The following is a 5328-nucleotide window of genomic DNA, read 5'->3' on the forward strand; positions in this document are numbered from 1 at the left end:
TGTGAACTGTGTCAGGGTAATGTATTGAGCTTCCAACAACTGAAGCATATGGTACCATATCCATTTTTCAATCTTTTCTCATCAACTCTTGGAACACCATAGTTTCCAGTTCCATTACCCTTGACTATAAGAATAGGCGTATGTTTTCTCGCATGCATACTTTAGAGACCTTTCTTAGCATGTCCATTCGACATCCCTAATACCCCCTTTTATTATTTTCTTCGTGAATCTCGCTACTTATAACGAGAGACACTCTACCGAGAACATTCTTTTAACTTGGAGGACAAGAACTTCTTTTCTCCTCCTGCAGTAGGTTGACATCACCATTAGCAAGTAGGATGTCATCCACATGCATAGGATTAGGAAATGAATTTCTCATTCTATAACTTTGCACGAATACAATTGTCTCTCATTTTCTTTGACCCAAAACAACATTTTGATTGCTTTAGTCCATAAAGGACTTCTTCAGGTAGTATCCCTTGTGTTCTTTATTTTCATCTGATGTAACTCAGATCATAATATCTTTCATCTGATGTAACTCAGATCATGATGTGCTACCAACACTCATGGTAATCTATTCAGTGCAAAACGCGCAAATGTGGCAAGAACTTTTTTGCCACAATTTCGAAAACCATTGATAACTCTTGTGAATTGAGGAAACTTCGATTATCTACTTCATTCATCAGATTACTTCATACGAAATGAAGTTATCTCTTCATACAAAATGAAGTTATCTTTTAACTAGTATGGGAGTACTTTTTCCTCATTTCATTTCAGAAACTCAACAGAGTTCTTTATCATTAGTACTTTCCCAAGTCTCACTTGCATATAATTCTTATCTTTAGGTTCATCTGTAACTTTTAATCTCTTTGGATTTATTGAGTGCTTAATGACCATTACACATAAGGTGTACGGTCGAAACTAGGAAAGCATAATAGCTACTCCATACTTTTCTCCTAGAGTGAGACACATTAAGCACATGAGTCATCATATCTTTCTCCTGTCATACAGGATAAGTTCTTTGCCAGAATTTCTCCTGACATATAGGATTTTTGACATAATACTATGTCAACTTTACCTAGTTACGCAGGTATTTTCCCAGACTTTCCCCGCCATGCGGGTTTTACCATAATCCTCTTTCCCGCTATGCAAGTAATTCCTTGTAAGGAACATGAATGCCAGAATTGGCTCTTTTGACCGCATATGCAATCATCAAATTCAGTAATAAATTCGAACGTTCTTTGAAACACATGCTTAATTCGACGTTGGTCAAATTAAACATGCATGTTGCTTGTTTCATCTCAAATCATGTTGACTGAAAAATCTTCTTCATATAGAATACATGAAAGACATTCGTCAACCAAGACTCTCAATGATCTATCTGTTTTCTTCTCTTGGACTAATATCCAAGAATTCTTTTCTTTTGAAGCCATTCTTTAGAGAGAACATACTCCCTCACGTTATGACCTTTCTTGGTCATCTTTCGGTCACAAGTACCCAACCATTCGATTTCATGAATGAAAGCATGGAAAACTTTTAGTCTGAGAAAACTTAGCCAATAATCAACAATAATGAGCATAAAAATAACCCTACGTTGGTCTGGTTAAAAAATATGCACAATAAACTTTTCCAAAACTTCCTTTTTATACTCCAAATCATCGTTCTGGTAGAATTAGAATAAAACTCATTCTTCTACATTAATTCCATATCACCGTTGGGCGGAAACGGAAATAATGCATAAAACTCATGAACAATGTGATGATAGTATTTCTATTAAATAACTTTGCTCAGAAATAATAATAATCATCAACTTTATTGCAGCGGAAAACTAGCAATATACATTTCTCAGTTTTTTATCAAATTCTCTGAAAAAAGGTCACTTTGATACAAAATTTATCAGAGATTTGAACTTTTAACTATAAGACTCATTGAATTATAATATTGTCATCATCAACGTTGGTCAGAAAATAACAATACCATAATTAAACTTTAATCAAATATATTTGTACTGTCATAGCAGAAGCTATCTGAATCGGATTTCACCCATAAGTGAAAAAACTTCTCTCAAAAAACTGTTCATCCAATTAAATTTTCCCGTTGGTTCCAATTTAATTGAAGGATAATATTTTTTCTTTCTTTGTAAAAGAGTAATATTAATTATTTACGCAGCGGAAAAACATGAACAAAAAATTCATGAACTTTTTACTGTTTACAGAAACTTTTCTTTGACTAAATAAAAATTTCATGAACTTTATTATTTTCTTTATAAATTCATGAACATTTATTTTTCTGAAATTTTCATGTTTTCATTTTCAGAAACTTTTTCTGTTTACTTTTATATTTTCTAAAACAAAATTTTCGTTGGAAAAAAATTGCATAGAAAAACTATTTGAAATCTGCCCAAAAAACTGGACAAGTAACAAAAAAACAAAATGAAAACAACAACAGCCGGCCTCGACTCGGCCTGGGCCGCCCGCGGCTGCGGCCTCGCCCTCGCTTGCGCGGCAGCGCCCACACTGCTGCGGCCTCAGCCTCTTTCGGCCCAAAAAGCCCGCAACAAGCTAGGGTTTTAATCCTGGGCGTTGATTTTAATCGGACGGTTGCCCGCTCTTTTCTCTCGAACAAAACTAGTAGACCGTGCGAGACCCTGATCCAGTTCCTCTCCTCGCCTCTCGTCGCGGACTCACTGACGACGCAGAGAAGGGCTTCGCCCCAGCCGCCAGCGACGACAACGGATGCCACCGCGCTGCGCGAGCCTCTCTTTCCTCTCTCGCTCCCGCGGCGGCGGAGCTGCTACAGCGGTCCAGGCGAGCCGGCGACGGCGTCGGCCGTCACAGCGCCGCGCGCCATCTCTTCTTTCCTTTCCCCTTCCCCTCTGTCCTATCCTCCAACGACAGAGAGAAAAAATGACGCGGCGGAGCGGTCCTCTGCACCACGTAGCACGCTCGATGTTGCTCTCCTCACCGGAGACAGCAGGAAGAGAGGGGTTCGCCCCGGCCGCCGGCGACGGTGTCGCGCCACCGTGCTGCACGGGGCTCTCTGCCCGCTCTGCCTCCTCCCCCATTTTCTTTCCATCTTTCAAGCCCCCGTCCACCAAAACCAGTGGCAGATCGAGTGCAGCGGCGCCCCCCGCCCCCCTTGCCGGCGCGCGCGAGCTCCTGAAAGAGAGCGCGCCGCCGTCAAGCGGCTCGGTGGCGGTGCCCTTTGCCCCTCTCGGGGTGGTGTTCTTCTTCCCGGATCCTCAGCATGCCGATGCGATTCGGGATCGAGAGGAACGGCGCGGCCATAACGGCGGCGCGACTTTTCCGGCAAGCGCGAGGCTCTCGCCAGTGATTTCTTTTGCCCTTTTCTTTAGGGTTCTCAGGGAGGGGGTTGAGTTCTTTGATTTGTACCAGAATCCTAAACCGAAAACATGGCTGATACCATTGATAGACTTTGTGGATCGGTCAGGCTAGGATTCCGGCAACAGTGATAGGTATTACCTTTCCTTGTGGCTCGAGGAGCTCCGGTTGTCGGCTATGGCACCGATGCCGGTGTGATGGCAGAGAGTGGTGGTGGTGGTGCTTCCCATCAGCACTGCACTAACCCTAGATCGGTAGGGATGTTGGTGGGATGTACGGCCCTGTGACGAACCTCGTGATGCGAGCCGCCGGCCCCCACCTCTTTATATAATGCAGGTGACAGGGGCCCGTCACCCATAGTGGGTTGAGCGCCCCCGATCAGGGCGCGGATCTAAGGGCCCGGTGGGCCGTTGAACCCATGCGGTGGAGATCATCCTAACAAAAATTGCTATCCTGAACGAATCAGTCTAGCCTCATGACCCAGACCATTGCTTTGGCAGCCTTGGGCTTGGCTACACCCTTCATTGAAACGGTGACGAAATGTGATCGTGTAACGCCCCAGGGCCGACACTATGTGGACTAGCACCTCTGCTAGCATCCGCATAATATCGATCCTACGTGCCCACTAAAAAGAACATATACATTGTTGAAAAACGTAGTGCAAAATAAATATATCAACGTAACACATGCACGCGAGCATCAACCTAACGAGCCCGTTCATCCATCCATTAATCCATTAACATTTGTTGAATGCCAACAAATTTCTTAAATGATACAAACATATTTCTATTGAAAATTTATGATTGAAAAAAGAAAGCACAACAAAAGCAGACAACAACAACAACAACAACAATAACAACAACAACAACAACAACAACAACAACTTCGCGAACCAACCTGTGGTTGCATGGTTAGAGGGACTGTGATATCCCCAGCCCATCAAGGTTCAAATCCTGGTGCTCGCATTTATTTCTGGATTTATTTCAGGATTTCCGGCGATACGCATTCAGTGGGAGGAGATGTTCCCGTCGACGATGAGGTGCCTACGGTGAGTTTGTAAATCTCAAGATGATATGTTGGCTCAGTCTTTCAAGGTGCTCATATGGTGTGCGTTCATAGGGGTGAGTGTATGCGTGTGTATATGAGTGCTTGCGTCTGTACTGTGTTCAAAAAACAACAAGACTTTGATGTAATGAGTAGTGACACATATTACCCCATTCAGTGGAACTTCTATCGAAATATCATATTTTGGAGACTTTTAACACGGTTTTATCCTAGCTTTGCATTTTGCTTGTTTATGTTAGATAGGATCAGCATGTTGTGTCAATGATTCGTAAAAATATGTGTAAAGATTAGAGGGCGTCATTGACGATCATGTCCAGATTTCTCTTGTCCATCTGTCTCATTCTTTGTCATCGTCAAGTTATTTTTGGACCCCGAGTGTCACCTCACACATTGCCTGATGGACACGCATCAGAAAAAGAGGGACCAAAGCTTATAAAAAAGGATATTCTAACCGAATTTCCACTCGACGGGTAATTAGTGTCACAAATGCATATCTAAGGAGTAAAATGTGGAATTCACTAAAAAACACAAAGGCCACAATCATGTCACGTAGCCATATTTCTCTATTCTTCTTTTGTAAAATCGCACATTTGAATGGATGGGATGGGATGGCATGCCATGTGCCACCGTCTGAATCCGCCGTCCAGCCTCACAGGTCAGCATGTCCTCCGTCCTGCAGCTGGCAGCGTCACCTTCTGTTTGCAAGGAAAAAAAGTTGCAGTCTTTTCGCAGTGAAAATCGCGCACGCGGCGCCGTGTGTCCCGGCGGCCACCTCGGGCGCACGAACGGTGAGGGGCGCCACCACCCCTCCCTCCCGTCCCTTCCTTCCACCTACCACCACCACCCCGCCCGCGCGCGCGCGCGCCCTTCCGGCACCAGCACAGCACAGGCAATGGGGGCAAAACCCGAGGCCCGGTCGTGA

At 43.9% G+C, this 5328-nt stretch overlaps 1 protein-coding gene across 1 annotated transcript in view; it reads left to right on the forward strand.

Annotated features, from left to right (window-relative positions):
• Positions 1-5150: 5150 nt before the first annotated feature.
• LOC119330180 (protein SEMI-ROLLED LEAF 2-like) overlaps positions 5151-5328 on the forward strand; it is an 8723-nt gene continuing 8545 nt past the window's right edge. Inside the window, exon 1 of the mRNA XM_037603297.1 lies at positions 5151-5194. The gene's annotated coding sequence lies outside the window, so the exon portion shown is untranslated. The remainder of the gene's footprint in view (positions 5195-5328) is intronic.

Source organism: Triticum dicoccoides, chromosome 7A (genome assembly GCF_002162155.2).
Source record: "Triticum dicoccoides isolate Atlit2015 ecotype Zavitan chromosome 7A, WEW_v2.0, whole genome shotgun sequence".
In the NCBI taxonomy this organism is placed as follows: Eukaryota; Viridiplantae; Streptophyta; class Magnoliopsida; order Poales; family Poaceae; genus Triticum; species Triticum dicoccoides.